This window comes from Panulirus ornatus, chromosome 11 (assembly GCF_036320965.1).
Source record: "Panulirus ornatus isolate Po-2019 chromosome 11, ASM3632096v1, whole genome shotgun sequence".
Lineage (NCBI taxonomy): Eukaryota > Metazoa > Arthropoda > Malacostraca > Decapoda > Palinuridae > Panulirus > Panulirus ornatus.
Genome location: NC_092234.1, coordinates 26,393,584 through 26,413,833, shown reverse-complemented (window position 1 = coordinate 26,413,833; position 20,250 = coordinate 26,393,584).

Below are 20,250 nucleotides of genomic sequence, written 5' to 3'. Positions count from 1 at the left end.
GGCCTAATTTTCCTCCATGCTGTAAAGTTATAGGCCTGAATGGGATGCCGTCATTGAGTTGTGTGAAAAGCATCTCTTACCCTTATATGACTTACAATGGTTAAAATGGCCAATTTCATGGATACATCTCATCTTAGGTGGTAAAATATGATTAAGTGCCCTCTCAGATGTTCATTTGTGATCTGCTAATGGCATAGAAATATTTTTCATCTTTCAATGCACTCATTTTGTGCACCTCTTTAAACGAAAAAAATAGACTCATTTACTCTTTGTTATACAAATTTTGCAGTAATTACTGTAACGTAATTCTGTAATTCCTATGTTGATAAGTTTGTAATCTCCCAAACTTAATATTTCAGATTTTTTGATAAATGCAGTGTATTGAAACAACAATGTGAATTTGCAGTTTGTTTAATGCAAATATCAGAACTGTTGGAATATGTGACCAAAAAGTTTCTTAGAAAATTGCCTGAGTAGTCATTTTCAGTGATGGTACTATAGAAGTGCAGCAGAATGAATTATTTATCAAATGGCAATAGCTCCTGAAAATGAATGCCTTACACAGGTTTACCAGTCATTTAGGACTGGTTCTGACATCATGGTATTATTTTTCTTGAAGCTACTGGATATATTTAAGATGGGAGATCTACTGCACAAAAAAAGAGCAGGGATGTGTTCTGCTTTATTTTAGAGACAGGTCAGACTCACATTTGTTTATTGGCCTGAAGACAATCTTTTTGTACAAATATTTGTACTTATCATTTTCTGAGTGTGAACGAAAGTGGCCTTTGTTGTCTTTTCCTAGTGCTACCTTGCACATGTGCGGGAAGAGGGGGTTGTCATTTCATATGTGGCGGGGTGGTGACGGGAATGAATAAAGGCAGCAAGTATGAATTATGTACGTGTGTATATATGTATACGTCTGTGTTTGTATATATATGTATACATTGACATGTATGGGCATGTATATGTGCGTGTGTGGGCGTGTATGTATATACATGTGTATGTGTGTGGGTTGGACCATCTTTCGTCTGTTTCGTTGAGCTACCTCGCTAACGCGGGAAACAGCGACAAAATATAATAAATAGATAAATGAATATATATATATATATATATATATATATATATATATATATATATATATATATATATATATATATATATATATATATTTTTTTTTTTTGTTTTTGTCGATGTCTCCCGCGTTTGCAAGGTAGCGCAAGGAAACAGACGAAAGAAATGGTCCAACCCACCCCCATAAACATGTATATACATACGTCCAAACACGCAAATATACATACCTACACAGCTTTCCATGGTTTACCCCAGACGCTTCACATGCCCTGATTCAATCCACTGACAGCACGTCAACCCCGGTATACCACATCGATCCAATTCACTCTATTCCTTGCCCTCCTTTCACCCTCCTGCATGTTCAGGCCCCGATCACACAAAATCTTTTTCACTCCATCTTTCCACCTCCAATTTGGTCCTCCCACTTCTCGTTCCCTCCACCTCCGACACATATATCCTCTTGGTCAATCTTTCCTCACTCATTCTCTAAATGTGACCAAACCATTTCAAAACACCCTCTTCTGCTCTCTCAAGCCACGCTCTTTTAATTTCTACACAGCTCTCTTACCCTTACGTTACTTACTCGATCAAACCACCTCACACCACACATTGTCTTCAAACATCTCATTTCCAGCACATCCATCCTCCTGCGCACAACCCTATCCATAGCCCACGCCTCGCAACCATACAACATTGTTGGAACCACTATTCCTTCAAACATATCCATTTTTGCTTTCCGAGATAATGTTCTCGACTTCCACACATTCTTCAAGGCTCCCAGGATTTTCGCCCCCTCCCCCACCCTATGATCCACTTCCGCTTCCATGGTTCCATCCGCTGCCAGATCCACTCCCAGATATCTAAAACACTTTACTTCCTCCAGTTTTTCTCCATTCAAACTTACCTCCCAATTGACTTGACCCTCAACCCTACTGTACCTAATTACCTTGCTCTTATTCAAATTTACTCTTAACTTTCTTCTTTCACACACTTTACTAAACTCAGTCACCAGCTTCTGCAGTTTCTCACATGAATCAGCCACCAGCGCTGTATCATCAGCGAACAACAACTGACTCACTTCCCAAGCTCTCTCATCCCCAACAGACTTCATACTTGCCCCTCTTTCCAAAACTCTTGCATTCACCTCCCTAACAACCCCATCCATAAACAAATTAAACGACCATGGAGACATCACACACCCCTGCCGCAAACCTACATTCACTGAGAACCAATCACTTTCCTCTCTTCCCACACGTACACATGCCTTACTTCCTCGATAAAAACTTTTCACTGCTTCTAACAACTTGCCTACCACACCATATATTCTTAATACCTTCCAGAGAGCATCTCTATCAACTCTCATATGCCTTCTCCAGATCCATAAATGCGACATACAAATCCATTTGCTTTTCTAAGTATTTCTCACATACATTCTTCAAAGCAAACACCTGATCCACACATCCTCTTCCTATATATATATATATATATATATATATATATATATATATATATATATATATATATATATATATATATATATATATATATATATATATATATATATATATATATATATATATATATATATATATATATATATATATATATATATATATATATATATATATATATATATATATATATATATATATATATATTTTTTTTTTTTTTGTCGCTGTCTCCCGCGTTTGCGAGGTAGCGCAAGGAAACAGACGAAAGAAATGGCCCAACCCACCCCCATACACATGTATATACATACGTCCCCACACGCAAATATACATACCTTCACAGCTTTCCATGGCTTTACCCCAGACGCTTCACATGCCCTGATTCAATCCACTGACAGCACGTCAACCCCGGTATACCACATCACTCCAATTCACTCTATTCCTTGCCCTCCTTTCACCCTCCTGCATGTTCAGGCCCCGATCACACAAAATCTTTTTCACTCCATCTTTCCACCTCCAATTTGGTCTCCCTCTTCTCGTTCCCTCCACCTCCGACACATATATCCTCTTGGTCAATCTTTCCTCACTCATTCTCTCCATGTGCCCAAACCATTTCAAAACACCCTCTTCTGCTCTCTCAACCACGCTCTTTTTATTTCCACACATCTCTCTTACCCTTACGTTACTTACTCGATCAAACCACCTCACACCACACATTGTCCTCAAACATCTCATTTCCAGCACATCCATCCTCCTGCGCACAACTCTATCCATAGCCCACGCCTCGCAACCATACAACATTGTTGGAACCACTATTCCTTCAAACATACCCATTTTTGCTTTCCGAGATAATGTTCTCGACTTCCACACATTCTTCAAGGCTCCCAGAATTTTCGCCCCCTCCCCCACCCTATGATCCACTTCCGCATCCATGGTTCCATCCGCTGCCAGATCCACTCCCAGATATCTAAAACACTTCACTTCCTCCAGTTTTTCTCCATTCAAACTCACCTCCCAATTGACTTGACCCTCAACCCTACTGTACCTAATAACCTTGCTCTTATTCACATTTACTCTTAACTTTCTTCTTTCACACACTTTACCAAACTCAGTCACCAGCTTCTGCAGTTTTTCACATGAATCAGCCACCAGCGCTGTATCATCAGCGAACAACAACTGACTCACTTCCCAAGCTCTCTCATCCCCAACAGCTTCATACTTGCCCCTCTTTCCAAAACTCTTGCATTTACCTCCACAACAACCCCATCCATAAACAAATCAAACAACCATGGAGATATCACACACCCCTGCCGCAAACCTACATTCACTGAGAACCAATCACTTTCTTCTCTTCCCACACGTACACATGCCTTACATCCTCGATAAAAACTTTTCACTGCTTCTAACAACTTGCCTCCCACACCATATATTCTTAATACCTTCCAGAGAGCATCTCTATCAACTCTATCATATGCCTTCTCCAGATCCATAAATGCTACATACAAATCCATTTGCTTTTCTAAGTATTTCTCACATACATTCTTCAAAGCAAACACCTGATCCACACATCCTCTACCACTTCTGAAACCACACTGCACTTCCCCAATCTGATGCTCTGTACATGCCTTCACCCTCTCAATCAATACCCTCCCATATAATTTACCAGGAATACTCAACAAACTTATACCTCTGTAATTTGAGCACTCACTCTTATCCCCTTTGCCTTTGTACAATGGCACTATGCACGCATTCCGCCAATCCTCAGGCACCTCACCGTGAGTCATACATACATTAAATAACCTTACCAACCAGTCAACAATCCAGTCACCCCCTTTTTCAATAAATTCCACTGCAATACCATCCAAACCTGCTGCCTTGCCGGCTTTCATCTTCCGCAAAGCTTTTACTACCTCTTCTCTGTTTACCAAATCATTTTCCCTAACCCTCTCACTCTGCACACAACCTCGACCAAAACACCCTATATCTGCCACTCTATCATCAAACACATTCAACAAACCTTCAAAATACTCACTCCATCTCCTTCTCACATCACCACTACTTGTTATCACCTCCCCATTTGCGCCCTTCACTGAAGTTCCCATTTGCTCCCTTGTCTTACGCACTTTATTTACCTCCTTCCAGAACATCTTTTTATTCTCCCTAAAATTTAATGATACTCTCTCACCCCAACTCTCATTTGCCCTTTTTTTCACCTTTTGCACCTTTCTCTTGACCTCCTGTCTCTTTCTTTTATACATCTCCCACTCAATTGCATTTTTTCCCTGCAAAAATCGTCCAAATGCCTCTCTCTTCTCTTTCACTAATACTCTTACTTCTTCATCCCACCACTCACTACCCTTTCTAATCAACCCACCTCCCACTCTTCTCATGCCACAAGCATCTTTTGCGCAATCCATCACTGATTCCCTAAATACATCCCATTCCTCCCCCACTCCCCTTACTTCCATTGTTCTCACCTTTTTCCATACTGTACTCAGTCTCTCCTGGTACTTCCTCACACAAGTCTCCTTCCCAAGCTCACTTACTCTCACCACCCTCTTCACCCCAACATTCACTCTTTTTTTCTGAAAACCCATACAAATCTTCACCTTAGCCTCCACAAGATAATGATCAGACATCCCTCCAGTTGCACCTATCAGCACATTAACATATATATATATATATATATATATATATATATATATATATATATATATATATATATATATATATATATATATATATATATATATATATATATATATATATATATATATATATATATATATATATATATATATATATATATATATATATATATATATATATATATATATATATATATATATATATATATATATATATATATATATATATATATATATATATATATATACATATATATATATTATCCCTGGGGATAGGGGAGAAAGAATACTTCCCACGCATTCCTCAAGCGTCAGAGAAGGCGACTAAAGGCGACAAGAGCGGGGGGCCAAAAAACCCTCCCCTCCTTTTATTTTGATTTTCTAAAAGGGGAAACAGAAGAAGGAGTCACGCGGGGAGTGCTCATCCTCCTCGAATTCTCAGATTAGGGTGTCTAAATGTGTGTGGATGTAACCAAGATGAGAAAAAAGGAGAGATAAGTAGTATGTTTGAGGAAAGGATCCTGGATGTTCAAGGGTTCCTTGATTGAGAGGGTGAAGGCATGTACAGAACATCAGAATGGGGAAGAGCAGTGTGGTTTCAGAAGTGGTAGAGGATGTGTGGATCAGGTGTTTCCTCTGAAGAATGTATGTGAGAAATACTTAGAAAAGCAAATGGATTTGTATGTAGCATTTATGGATCTGGAGAAGGCATATGAGAGAGTTGATAGAGATGCTCTGTGGAAGGTATTAAGAATATATGGTGTGGGAGGAAAGTTGTTAGAAGCAGTGAAAAGTTTTTATCGAGGATGTAAGGCATGTGTACGTGTAGGAAGAGAGGAAAGTGATTGGTTCTCAGTGAATGTAGGTTTACCTCAGGGGTGTGTGATGTCTCCATGGTTGTTTAATTTGTTTATTGATGGGGTTGTTAGGGAGGTGAATGCAAGAGTTTTGGAAAGAGGGGCAAGTATGCAGTCTGTTGTGGATGAGAGAGCTTGGGAAGTGAGTCAGTTGTTGTTCGCTGATGATACAGAGCTGGTGGCTGATTCATGTGAGAAACTGCAGAAGCTAGTGACTGAGTTTGGTAAAGTGTGTGAAGGATCAATTTTAAGAGGAAACGTGAACAAGAGCAAGGTAATTAGGTACAGTAGGGTTTAGGGTCAAGTCAATTGGGAGATAAGTTTGAATGGAGAGAAACTGGACGAAGTGAAGTGTTTTAGATATCTGGGAGTGGATCTGGCAGCGGATGGAGCCATATAAGCGGAAGTGAATCATAGGGTGGGGAAGGGGGCGAAAATTCTTGGAGCCTTGAAGAATGTTTGGAAGTCGAGAACGTTATCTCGGAAAGCAAAAATGGGTATGTTTCAAGGAATAGTGGTTCAAACAATGTTGTATGGTTGCGAGGCGTGGGCTATGGATAGAGTTGTGCGCAGGAGGGTGGATGTGCTGGAAATGAGATGTTTGAGGACAAAATGTGGTGTGAGGTGGTTTGATCGAGTGAGTAATGTAAGGGTAAGAGAGATGTGTGGAAATAAAAAGAGTGTGGTTGAGAGAGCAAAAGAGGGTGTTTTGAAATGGCTTGGTCACATGGAGAGAATGATTGAGGAAAGATTGACCAAGAGGATATATGTGTCAGAGGTGGAGGGAACGAGGAGAAGTGGGAGACCAAATTGGAGGTGGAAAGATTGAGTGAAAAAGATTTTGAGTTATCGGGGCCTTAACATGCAGGAGGGTGAAAGGCCTGCAAGGGATAGAGTAAATTAGAACGATGTGGTATACCGGGGTCGACGTGCTGTATATGGATTGAACCAAGGCATGTGAAGCATGTGCGGGGTAGCGCTAGGAAAACACAACAAAGGCCCCATTCATTCACACTCAGTCTCTAGCTACCATGTAATAATGCACCGAAACCACAGCTCCCTTTCCACCTCCAGGCCTCACATACCTTCCATGGTTTACCCCAGACGCTTCACATGCCCTGGTTCAATCCATTGACAGCTCGTCGACCCCGATGTACCAATTCACTCTATTCCTTGCACGCCTTTCACCCTCCTGCATGTTAAGGCCCCGATCACTCAAAATCTTTTTCACTCCATCTTTCCACCTCCAATTTGGTCTCCCACTTCTCCTCGTTCCCTCCACCTCTGACACATATATCCTCTTGGTCAATCTTTCCTCAATCATTCTCTCCATGTGACCAAACCATTTCAAAACACCCTCTTTTGCTCTCTCAACCACACTCTTTTTATTTCCACACATCTCTCTTACCCTTACATTACTCACTCGATCAAACAACCTCACACCACATATTGTCCTCAAACATCTCATTTCCAGCACATCCACCCTCCTGCGCACAACTCTTTCCTCACTCATTCTCTAAATGTGACCAAACCATTTCAAAACACCCTCTTCTGCTCTCTCAACCACGCTCTTTTTATTTCGACACATCTCTCTTACCCTTACATTACTCACTGGATCAAACCACCTCACACCACATATTGTCCTCAAACATCTCATTTCCAGCACATCCACCCTCCTGCGCACAACTCTATCCATAGCCCACGCCTCGCAACCGTAAAACATTGTTGGAACCACTATTCCTTCAAACATACCCATTTTTGCTTTCCGAGATAATGTTCTCGACTTCCAAACATTCTTCAATGCTCCCAGATTTTTCGCCCCCTCCCCCACCCTATGATTCACTTCCGCTTCCATGGTTCCATCCGCTGCCAGATCCACTCCCTTGCTCTTATTCACATTTTCTCTTAACTTTATTCTTCCACACACTTTACCAAACTCAGTCACCAGCTTCTGCAGTTTCTTACATGAATCATCCACCAGCGCTGTATCATCAGCGAACAACAGCTGATTCACTTCCCAAGCTCTCTCATCCACAACAGACTGCATACTTGCCCCTCTTTCCAAAACTCTTGCATTCACCTCCCTAACAACCCCATCCATAAAGAAATCAAACAACCATGGAGACATCACATACACCTGCCGTAAACCTACATTAACTGAGAACCAATCACTTTCCTCTCTTCCTACACGTACACATGCCTTACATCCTCCATAAAAACTTTTCACTGCTTCTAACAACTTACCTCCCACACAATATCTTCTTACCACATTCCACAGAGCATCTCTATGAACTCTATCATATGCCTTCTCCAGATCCATAAATGCTACATACAAATCTATTTATTTTTCTAAGTATTTCTCACATACATTCTTCAAAGCAAACACTTGATCCACACATCCTCTACCACTTCTGAAACGACACTGCTCTTCCCCAATCTGATGCTCTGTACATGCCTTCACCCTCTCAATCAATTTCTATTATCATTATTATACTTTGTCGCTGTCTCCCGCGTTTGCGAGGTAGCGCAAGGAAACAGACGAATGAAATGGCCCAACCCCCCCCATACACATGTATATACATACGTCCACACACGCAAATATACATACCTACACATCTTTCCATCGTTTACCCCAGACGCTTCACATGCCTTGATTCAATCCACTGACAGCACGTCAACCCCGGTATACCACATCGCTCCAATTCACTCTATTCCTTGCCCTCCTTTCACCCTCCTGCATGTTCAGGCCCCGATCACACAAAATCTTTTTCACTCCATCTTTCCACCTCCAATTTGGTCTCCCTCTTCTCCGCGTTCCCTCCACCTCCGACACATATATCCTCTTGGTCAATCTTTCCTCACTCATTCTCTCCATGTGCCCAAACCACTTCAAAACACCCTCTTCGGCTCTCTCAACCACGCTCTTTTTATTTCCACACATCTCTCTTACCCTTACGTTACTCACTCGATCAAACCACCTCACACCACACATTGTCCTCAAACATCTCATTTCCAGCACATCCATCCTCCTGCGCACAACTCTATCCATAGCCCACGCCTCGCAACCATACAACATTGTTGGAACCACTATTCCTTCAAACATACCCATTTTTGCTTTCCGAGATAATGTTCTCGACTTCCACACATTCTTCAAGGCTCCAAGAATTTTCACCCCCTCCCCCACCCTATGATCCACTTCCGCTTCCATGGTTCCATCCGCTGCCAGATCCACTCCCAGATATCTAAAACACTTCACTTCCTTCAGTTTTTCTCCATTCAAACTCACCTCCCAATTGACTTGACCCTCAACCCTACTGTACCTAATAACCTTGCTCTTATTCACATTTACTCTTAACTTTCTTCTTCCAAACACTTTACCAAACTCAGTCACCAGCTTCTGCAGTTTCTCACATGAATCAGCCACCAGCGCTGTATCATCAGCGAACAACAACTGACTCACTTCCCAAGCTCTCTCATCCCCAACAGACTTCATACTTGCCCCTCTTTCCAAAACTCTTACATTTACCTCCCTAGCAACCCCATCCATAAACAAATTAAACACCCATGGAGACATCACACACCCCTGCCGCAAACCTACATTCACTGAGAACCAATCACTTTCCTCTCTTCCTACACGTACACATGCCTTACGTCCTCGATAAAAACTTTTCATTGCTTCTAACAACTTTCCTCCCACACCATATATTCTTAATACCTTACACAGAGCATCTCTATCAACACTATCATATGCCTTCTCCAGATCCATAAATGCTACATACAAATCCATTTGCTTTTCTAAGTATTTCTCACATACATTCTTCAAAACAAACACCTGATCCACACATCCTCTACCACTTCTGAAACCACACTGCTCTTCCCCAATCTGATGCTCTGTACATGCCTTCACCCTCTCAATCAATACCCTCCCATATAATTTACCAGGAATACTCAACAAACTTATACCTCTGTAGTTTGAGCACTCACTCTTATCCCCTTTGCCTTTGTACAATGGCACTATGCACGCATTCCGCCAATCCTCAGGCACCTCACCATGAGTCATACATACATTAAATAACCTTACCAACCAGTCAACAATACAGTCACCCCCTTTTTTAATAAATTCCACTGCAATACCATCCAAACCTGCTGCCTTGCCGGCTTTCATCTTACGCAAAGCTTTTACTACCTCTTCTCTGTTTACCAAATCATTTTCCCTAACCCTCTCACTTTGCACACCACCTCGACCAAAACACCCTATATCTGCCACTCTATCATCAAACACATTCAACAAACCTTCAAAATACTCACTCCATCTCCTTCTCACATCACCACTACTTGTTATCACCTCCCCATTTGCGCCCTTCACTGAAGTTCCCATTTGCTCCCTTGTCTTACGCACTTTATTTACCTCCTTCAGAACATCTTTTTATTCTCCCTAAAATTTAATGATACTCTCTCACCCCAACTCTCATTTGCCCTTTTTTTCACCTCTTGCACCTTTCTCTTGACCTCCTGTCTCTTTCTTTTATACATCTCCCACTCAATTGCATTTTTTCCCTGCAAAAATCGTCCAAATGCCTCTCTCTTCTCTTTCACTAATACTCTTACTTCTTCATCCCACCACTCACTACCCTTTCTAATCAACCCACCTCCCACTCTTCTCATGCCACAAGCATCTTTTGCGCAATCCATCACTGATTCCCTAAATACATCCCATTCCTCCCCCACTCCCCTTACTTCCATTGTTCTCACCTTTTTCCATTCTGTACTCAGTCTCTCCTGGTACTTCCTCACACAAGTCTCCTTCCCAAGCCCACTTACTCTCACCACCCTCTTCACCCCAACATTCACTCTTCTTTTCTGAAAACCCATACAAATCTTCACCCTACCCTCCACAAGATAATGATCAGACTTCCCTCCAGTTGCACCTCTCAGCACATTAACATCCAAAAGTCTCTCTTTCGCACGCTTGTCAATTAACACGTAATCCAATAACGCTCTCTGGCCATCTCTCCTACTTACATACGTATACTTATGTATATCTCGCTTTTTAAACCAGGTATTCCCAATCATCAGTCCTTTTTCAGCACATAAATCTACAAGCTCTTCACCATTTCCATTTACAACACTGAACACCCCATGTATACCAATTATTCCCTCAACTGCCACATTACTCACCTTTGCATTCAAATCACCCATCACTATAACCCGGTCTCGTGCATCAAAACCACTAACACACTCATTCAGCTGCTCCCAAAACACTTGCCTCTCATGATCTTTCTTCTCATGCCCAGGTGCATATGCACCAATAATCACCCACCTCTCTCCATCAACTTTCAGTTTTACCCATATTAATCGAGAATTTACTTTCTTACATTCTATCACATACTCCCACAACTCCTGTTTCAGGAGTATTGCTACTCCTTCCCTTGCTCTTGTCCTCTCACTAACCCCTGACTTTACTCCCCAGACATTCCCAAACCACTCTTCCCCTTTACCCTTGAGCTTCGTTTCACTCAGAGCCAAAACATCCAGGTTCCTTTCCTCAAACATACTACCTATCTCTCCTTTTTTCACATCTTGGTTACATCCACACACATTTAGGCACCCCAATCTGAGCCTTCGAGGAGGATGAGCACTCTCCGCGTGACTCCTTCTTCTGTTTCCCATTTTAGAAAGTTGATACAAGGAGGGGAGGATTTCTGGCCCCCCGTTCCCGTCCCCTGTAGTCGCTTTCTACGACACGCGAGGAATACGTGGGAAGTATTCTTTCACCCCTATCCCCAGGGATAATATACATATATATATACATATACACATACACACACATACACACACATACGCACACACACACACACACACACACACACATACACATATATACATATATACATATATACATATATACATATACCTCAAAAAAAGGATCACCAAATTCCATAAAATACCTAGCAATGATTATAATTCCAGTGCAACTGATGTTCAGGACTACCAAAGTCCAGAAAGTAACACAATGTGCTTAATTCTTAGCATTACATTAGGATTATAATTTGTAATATGCAGGTCTTAATACTAAATAAAGACTCTCAGAATCAAAAGTGTGATGTGTAATTGTTAGTTCATGAAGTATATTATACAACTTGATGCAAACTATTGTTATCCTGTCATCAAATAAAGACAAGCATTATGCATGATTTATTGTGACATTAGCTAGTATAGTTCTAACAACAAAAGATTCTGGAATTAGTATCAGACACCAGAGTAATGCCAGAACCTTTTCATATTAGACTTTCAAAAATGTGATGAATTTTGCCAGCATTTGGTGTTACTAGGCATTACCAAAGTCCAAAGTAAGTTGTACAACATGCCTCATGGATTTCTTGAAGTACATCATAAGAATACCACAATTACTATCATATAGCACAAGGACCCCTTTCATGGGGCTTTTGCAGCTTCAAGGCAACACTACAATAGAGAAATGATTTACTCACATGAAATGAAAAGTTCCCTCATGAGACTGTACTCCTTTTCATCCAATGACAATAATATAAACTCCCCAAGGGTGACTTCCAAGCACAACTTATTCTCATGCAAGTGAAGTCTAGTAACACCAATCCATAGGATATGTATACATGAATACATGTTATATTTGCATTAAATCTCCAAGGTGTGGATAAATAACATCACATGTTCAGACTAAAACATGACAAAAGTGACTGACAAAATATGACTTCCCAAGGCTACTGTAATTCTAGAAAATCTGAAATATAGAAATATATGCTCAGCTCTGGTAACCACACTCTTTTTATTACTACAACTCTCTCATCCACTTTCTACTTGATTAAACCAACTCATCCCTCATATTGTCCTCAAACATTTCATGTCCAGCACTCTCACCCTTGTCTATGTATCCTCATCTATAGCCCATGTTGGAGGTGCAGGGGTATTGAAGATGCATCCATATAACATTGTTTGAACTACTTTACATTTAAGCATTCCCATGTTTGCCCTCCAAGACAACAACATCCCTTTCCCTACATTCTTCAGTGCTTTCAGAATCTTTGTATCCTTGCCCTTCCTATGACTGACTTCTTCCCTATTTTGATTTTTATTTGTGAATTTGTTGTGCTTTTCATTTTTGTAATAATCACTAATAAACTCATAAGTTGCAGATCATTTATTTTCATGCGTTACATTGGTATGATATTTTTCACTTTACTTCATGAATATTCATACCTAGTTATATGTTTGTGATTCATGAGTTACAGAAGAAGTGGCCCAAGGACTCATGATATCATTTCCTTTACATTTTAGACTTGGATATACAAATTTATATACCTATATTGCTAAAGGTCACAGTGGTCTAGTATATGCTCTCAATCAATACCCTCCCATATAATTTACCAGGAATACTCAACAACCTTATACCTCTGTAATTTGAGCACTCACTCTTATCCTCTTTGCCTTTGTACAATGGCACTATGCAAGCATTCCGCCAATCCTCAGGCACCTCACCATGAATCAGACTTACATTAAATAACCTTACCAACCAGTCAACAATACAGTCATTCCCTTTTTTAATAAATTCCACTGCAACACCATCCAAACCTGCTGCCTTGCCGGCTTTCATCTTCCGTAAAGCTTTTACTACCTCTTCTCTATTTACCAAATCATTTTCCCTAACGCTCTCACTTTGCACACCACCTCGACCAAAACACCCTATATCTGCCACTCTATCATCAAACACATTCAACAAACCTTGAAAATACTCACTCCATCTCCTTCTCACATCACCACTACTTGTTATCATCTCCCCATTAGCCCCCTTCACTGAAGTTCCCATTTGCTCCCTTGTCTTACGCACTTTATTTACCTCCTTCTAAAACATCTTTTTATTCTCCCTGAAATTTAATAATACTCTCTCACCCCAACTCTCATTTGCCCTCTTTTTCACCTCTTGCAACTTTCTCTTTACCTCCTGCCTCTTTCTTTTATACCTCTCCTACTCATTTGCATTTTTTCCCTGCAAAAATCGTCCAAATACCTCTCCCTTCTCTTTCACTAATAATCTTACTTCATCCCACCACTCACTACCTTTTCTAATCAACCCACCTCCCACGTTTCTCATGCCACAAGCATCTTTTGCGCATCTTTCCCTAAATACATCCCATTCCTCCCCCACTCTCCTTACCTCCTTTGTTCTCACCTGGTACTTCCTCACTCAAGTCTCCTTCCCAAGCTCACTTACTCTCACCACTCTCTTCACCCCAACATTCTCTCTTCTTTTCTGAAAACCCCCACAAATCTTCACCTTCGCCTCCACAAGATAATGATCAGACATCCCTCCACTTGCACCTCTCATCACATTAACATCCAAAAGTCTCTCTTTCGTGCGTCTATCAATTAACACGTAATCCAATAACGCTCTCTGGCCATCTCTCCTACTTACATACGTATACTTATGTATATCTCGCTTTTTAAACCAGGTACTCCCAATCACCAGTACTTTTTCAGCACATAAATCTACAAGCTCTTCACCATTTCCATTTACAACACTGAACACTCCATGTATACCAAGTATTCCCTCAACTGCCACATTACTCACGTTTGCATTGAAATCACCCATCACTATAACCCGGTCTTGTGCATCAAAACCACTAACACACTCATTCAGCTGCTCCCAAAATACTTGCCTCTCATGATCTTTCTTCTCATGCCCAGGTGCATATGCACCAATAATCACCCATCTCTCTCCATCAACTTTCAGTTTTACCCATATCAATCTAGAATTTACTTTCTTACACTCTATCACATACTCCCACAACTGATTCAGGAGTAGTGCTACTCTTCCCTTGCTCTTGTCCTCTCACTATCCCCTGACTTTACTCCCAAGACATTCCCAAACCACTCTTCCCCTTTACCCTTAAGCTTCGTTTCACTCAGAGCCAAAACATCCAGGTTCCTTTCCTCAAACATACTACCTATCTCTCCTTTTTTCTCATCTTGGTTACATCCACACACATTTAGACACCCCAATCTGAGCCTTCGAGGAGGATGAGCACTCCTCGCGTGACTCCTTCTTCTGTTTCCCCTTTTTAGAAAGTTAAAATACAAGGAGGGGAGGGTTTCTGGCCCCCCGCTCCCGTCCCGTTTAGTCGCCTTCTACGACACGTGAGGAATTTATATATATATATATATATATATATATATATATATATATATATATATATATATATATATATATATATATATATATATATATATATATATATGTATATATATATATATATATATATACATATATATATATATATATAATATATATATATATATATATATATATATATATATATATATATATATATATATATATATATATATATATATATATATATATATATATATATATATATATATATATATATATATATGTATATATATATATATATATATACATATATATATATATATATATATATATATATATATATATATATATATATATATATATATATATATATATATATATATATATATATATATATATATATATATATATATAGTTGCTTAACCTCATAAATTCCTGGCGTCATCTCGTTCCACTTGAGACAGCATTGCTAACCCCTGCTTCAGCGAGGTAGCGCTAGAAAAACATGAAAGAAAGGCCGCATTCTTTAACACTAAATTTCTGGCTGTCGTGTGTAATGCACCGAAACTACAGCTCCCTATGCATATCCAGGGCCCACAGACATTTCCATAGTTTACCCTAAACATATCACATGCCCTGGTTCAGTCCACTGATAGCACGTCGGCCCAGGTGTACCGCATTGTTCCAATTCACTTTATTCCTTCCACTACTCTTATTCTCCTGTATGTTCAGGCCTCGATGGCTGAAAATCTTTTTCACTCTATGCTTTCATCTCCAATTTCGTCTCCCGCTTTTCCCTCCTCCCCCACCTGTGACATGTGAATCCTCTTGGTCAACCTCTCTTCGCTCATTCTCTCCATATGTCCAAACCATTTCAATACACCTATTCTGCTCTTTCAACCAAACTCTTTTTATTTCAACACATTCCCATCACCCTAACACCACATATTGTCCTAAAACATTTCTTTTTTAACACATCCACCTTCTTCTGTACAAGCCTATCTATAGCTCATGCCTCGCAACCATATAATATTGTTGGAACTACTATTCCTTCAAACATACCCATTTCTCCTCTCCGAGATAACGTTCTCTCTTTCCACACATTTCTCATCGCTTCCTCATCGCACACACACACACACACACACACACACCCTGTGACTCACTTCCGCTTCTAAGTCCACTCCCAGATATCTAAAAGACTTCGCTTCCTCTAATTTTTTTCTGTTCAAACTCTCATCCCAACTAAGTTGTTCCTCAACCCTGCTGAACCTAATAACCTTGCTCCTATTCACATTTACTCTCAGCTTTTTCCTTTGACACACTTTTCCATACTCAGTCACCAACTTTTGCAGTTTCTCAGTGAAAACAGCCCAAAGTATTGTATCATCGGTGAACAGCAAGTGACTCCCTTCACAGGCCTTATCATCCCCAAGAGACTGCGTACTAGCCCCTCTCTCTAAAACTCTTGCATATACCATCCAAACCACCCCATGCATAAACAAATCAAATAACCAAGGAAATATCACACACTCTTGCTGCAGACCTACAATCACTGGAAAACAGTCCCTCTCCTATCTCCCTGCTCATACACATGCCCTATTTCCTTCATATATTCATAAAACCTTCCACAAAACATCTCCATCAATCCTATCATAAGCCTTCTCCAGATTCATAAATGTCATAAATTTTTCTCTCACACATTCTTAAAAGCAAATACCTGATCCATACATTCTCTACCATGTTCTGTACATGACTTTACCCTCTCAATCAATACCCACCCATACAATTCTCCAGGAATACTCAACAAACTGACGCTTCTGTTGTTTGAACACTCACCTTTGTTCCCTTTGCCTTTGTACATTGGCACTATACATGCATTCCACCAATCCTCAGGCACTTTACCATGATCCATTCATACAATGAATATCCTTACCAATCAATCAACACCACAGTCACCCCCTTTCTTGATAAATTGAACACTAATACCATTCAAAGTAGCCGTCTTACCGCAAGCCTTTCACCACCTCTTCTGTCTTAACCAAAGCGCTCTCCATGACTCTTTCGCTTCGCACACCACCCCGACAAATACACCATACAACTGTCACTGTATCATTGAACGCATTCAACAAAACTTGAAAATACTCACAGCATATCCTTTTAACTTCATCACTACCTGTTATCACTTTTCCTTTTCTGTCCTTCACCGATGCTCTCATTTGTTCTCTTGTCTGACGCACGTAACTTACCTCCTTCCAAAGCATCATTTTATTCTCCCTTAAGTTTGTGATACTCTTTCACCCCAACTCTAATTTGCCTTCTTTTTCAACCCTTTCACCTTTCTCTTGACCTCCTGCCGCTTTTTCTTTTTTTTTTAAATCTCCTGTTCATTTGCACTCCTTCATTGTCAGTATCGTCCAAACGCCCTCTTTTCTCTTTCACTAACAACCTTACTTCTTCATCCCACCGCTCACTACCTTTTCTAATCTGCCCACCTCCCACCTTACTCTTGTCACAGGCATCTTTTCCACATTCCATCACTGCTTCCCTAAATACATCCCAATCTTCACCCACGCCCCTCACTTTATTTGCTCTCACCATTTGTCATTCTACACTCAGTCTCTCCTGGTAGTTCTTCACACAAGTTTCCTTTCCAAGCTAACTTACTCTCACCACTCTCTTCTCCCCACCATTCTCTCTTTTTTGAAAACTTCTACAATTTTTCAACTTTGCCTGCACAACATAGTGATTAAACATTCCTGAAGCTATAACTCTCAGCACATTAAGATCCAAATGTTTCTCTTTTACACGCCTAACAATTAACACGTAATCAAATAATGCGCTTTGACCATTTCTCTCACGCATGGATATATACTTACGTATAACTCTCATTTTAAACTAGTTATTCCCAATTCAGCTTACAAATCCACAAGCTCTTCACCATTTCCATTCACAGCATGAGAAACCATGTTCGCCAATTACACCCTCAACTGTCATATTACGCACCGTCGCATTTAAATCACCCATCACTTATACCCATCATAGGGTGGGGGAGGGGACGAAAATCCTGGGAGCCTTGAAGAATGTGTGGAAGTCGAGAACATTATCTCGGAAAACAAAAATGGGTATGTTTGAAGGAATAGTGGTTCCAACAATGTTGTATGGTTGCGAGGCGTGGGCTATGGATAGAGTTGTGCGCAGGAGGGTGGATGTGCTGGAAATGAGATGTTTGAGGACAATGTGTGGTGTGAGGTGGTTTGATCGAGTAAGTAGTGTAAGGGTAAGAGAGATGTGTGGAAATAAAAAGAGCGTGGTTGAGAGAGCAGAAGAGGGTGTTTTGAAATGGTTTGGGCACATGGAAAGAATGAGTGAGGAAAGATTGACCAAGAGGATATATGTGTCGGAGGTGGAGGGAACGAGGAGAAGTGGGAGACCAAATTGGAGGTGGAAAGATGGAGTGAAAAAGATTTTGAGTGATCGGGGCCTGAACATGCAGGAGGGTGAAAGGCGGGCAAGGAATAGAGTGAATTGGATCGATGTGATATACCGGGGTTGACGTGCTGTCAGTGGATTGAATCAGGGCATGTGAAGCGTCTGGGGTAAACCATGGAAAGTGTGTGGGGCCTGGATGTGGAAAGGGAGCTGTGGTTTCTGGCATTATTGCATGACAGCTAGAGACTGAGTGTGAACGAATGGGGCCTTTGTTGTCTTTTCCTAGCGCTACCTGGCACACATGAGGGGAGATGGGGATGGTATTCCATGTGTGGCTAGGTGGCGATGGGAATGAATAAAGGCAGACAGTGTGAATTGGGTGCATGGGTATATATGTATGTGTCTGTGTGAGTATATATATGTGTACATTGAGATGTTTTTTTATTATACTTTGTCGCTGTCTCCCACGTTTGCGAGGTAGCGCAAGGAAACAGACGAAAGAAATGGCCCAACCCCCCCCCCCCCCATACACATGTATATACATACGTCCACACACGCAAATATACATACCTACACAGCTTTCCATGGATTACCCCAGAAACCTTGATTTAATCCACTGACAGCACGTCAACCCCGGTATACCACATTGCTCCAATTCACTCTATTCCTTGCCCTCCTTTCACCCTCCTGCATGTTCAGGCCCCGATCACACAAAATCTTTTTCACTCCATCTTTCCACCTCCAATTTGGTCTCCCTCTTCTCCTCGTTCCCTCCACCTCCGACACATATATCCTCTTGGTCAATCTTTCCTCACTCATTCTCTCCATGTGCCCAAACCACTTCAAAACACCCTCTTCTGCTCTCTCAACCACGGTCTTTTTATTTCCACACATCTCTCTTACCCTTACGTTACTCACTCGATCAAACCACCTCACACCACACATTGTCCTCAAACATCTCATTTCCAGCACATCCATCCTCCTGCGCACAACTCTATCCATAGCCCACGCCTCGCAACCATACAACATTGTTGGAACCACTATTCCTTCAAACATACCCATTTTTGCTTTCCGAGATAATGTTCTCGACTTCCACACATTCTTCAAGGCCCCCAGAATTTTCGCCCCCTCCCCCACCCTATGATCCACTTCCGCTTCCATGGTTCCATCCGCTGCCAGATCCACTCCCAGATATCTAAAACACTTCACTTCCTCCAGTTTTTCTCCATTCAAACTCACCTCCCAATTGACTTGACCCTCAACCCTACTGTACCTAATAACCTTGCTCTTATTCACATTTACTCTTAACTTTCTTCTTCCACATACTTTACCAAACTCAGTCACCAGCTTCTGCAGTTTCTCACATGAATCAGCCACCAGCGCTGTATCATCAGCGAACAACAACTGACTCACTTCCCAAGCTCTCTCATCCCCAACAGACTTCATACTTGCCCCTCTTTCCAAAACTCTTGCATTTACCTCCCTAACAACCCCATCCATAAACAAATTAAACAACCATGGAGACATCACACACCCCTGCCGCAAACCTACATTCACTGAGAACCAATCACTTTCCTCTCTTCCTACACGTATAGGTATGTATATTTGCGTGTGTGGACGTGTATGTATATACATGTGTATGGGGG